At 38.1% G+C, this 1628-nt stretch overlaps 1 protein-coding gene across 1 annotated transcript in view; it reads left to right on the forward strand.

Annotated features, from left to right (window-relative positions):
• The window catches only part of OXCT1 (3-oxoacid CoA transferase 1), a 93669-nt gene that overhangs the window by 90889 nt on the left and 1152 nt on the right, over positions 1 to 1628 (forward strand). The window lies entirely within an intron of this gene.

The following is a 1628-nucleotide window of genomic DNA, read 5'->3' on the forward strand; positions in this document are numbered from 1 at the left end:
AATGCCGGTGCACTCCAGGATTTTCTCCAGCTCCTCTGCACTTGTACCTATTACATCTATTTATTAGCCTGGTTCACGCACAACTTTGAAAAATCAATGAACAGTTTCCATCCACTGAAAACATTTCATTAACATTTGATACAGTAAACACATTATTCGGGAACTAAGCTTTCCTTGGTGGCTATTCTCATAAGGTTATAAATAATGATATATGGTGGCTGGAGGAAGGATAACACAGAACTCTTAACTGGTGCAGGAAATACAGCCCCGTACCTCTAAAAGAAAGAGGCTTTGATGCTTGGAAATGCCTTATATGTCATTCTTTCATGAGCTAGCTTGTTCAGTCCTGTTAAGTGAAAAAGATGGGATAAGGAGGCAGAAGGAACACAGTATGTGATGTTTCAGTGGGATACATTAATCAACTAGCAGCCAGATTATCTGTGGAACTGTTTTTCATCCTGAACAAGTAAGATTCCATGAGTTATTTTTGATCTTCATTCTGGGGCACCTGTTTTAAATAGGGCTGGGAACAGGAGATATTTAAAGAGGCTTGGATCTTCTGTGGAGAGCTTTTCCTCAGGGTATTTGTGTAGACCTGCAGTTAGGGTTCAACCAAATAATAACCATTGCTACTCTTCAAAGTCTCCTCCATATTGTTCCCATTTACACCTTCTGTCCTCATCTAGTTTCCTATTTAGGCTTACTGTGCTTTATTTTTGGTCTGCCGGATCTCTTATAATATCACTGAGTTTTATGAGTATACAGAATTAAATCAATAGAATACATGTTTGTCCTCACACAAAAATGAATGTGAATGGAAAAAGGCAAGTTTAAAAAAAGGGTAAAGTTAGAAGTATTAAACTGTATCATCATCAAACAAGTCACATGAATGTGAATGGAAGAAGGCAAATTTAAAAAAAATATGTAAGATTAGAAGTATTGAATTATATAATCATCAAACAAATAATCAAATCAAATGTATACATATACTATAGGTACAGTATGTGTATAATGTATGTGTACATTTGATTGTGTATCCCCTGCTAATGTGTATGTTCCAAAACTCATTTGACTACTTCTGTACAGACCCAGCACTGACAGACAGCGTCCAGTTTCCTGATGGGTGGGGAAGAAAATCAGAATGGTCTTGGCTATTCAGCAAAGAAGGGAAATCATCAGTTTAAGATTCCTCGGAGTGCTAATATTGCAATGGTGATTCAATCGTATATTGAATATAATCTGTTTTGTTGCCTCTGCATCGTTCAGTGTATTGATGCATGAATGCAAATGGATTAGAAGGTGATGGCTGAAGCTCTTGCCCATCGGCAGCTCTCTCTCCTATTGCTGTTCATAGCAAGTGCAGCCCCATTGTACGTAAACTATGACCATTTATGGACCAGTGCATTAACTAAGCCACGGTATATTTTTGAATTACGTTCATACTCCATCCTGTATGCTCCACAGTAATTGAGGAGCTGCTTCACCTGAGTTCAGCTGTCCCTTCTGCTGGCATTGGAAGCCATCCGAGAAGACCATGCTGTTAGCATGGGCAAGTACACATTCAGCTGTCCAAGTTTAATCTGCTTGCATTCTTAAATCAATAACCCAACTCAAATAAATGAAGTTTA

The sequence above is a fragment of the Charadrius vociferus genome, unplaced genomic scaffold (assembly GCF_000708025.1).
Source record: "Charadrius vociferus isolate BGI_N301 unplaced genomic scaffold, ASM70802v2 scaffold450, whole genome shotgun sequence".
Lineage (NCBI taxonomy): Eukaryota > Metazoa > Chordata > Aves > Charadriiformes > Charadriidae > Charadrius > Charadrius vociferus.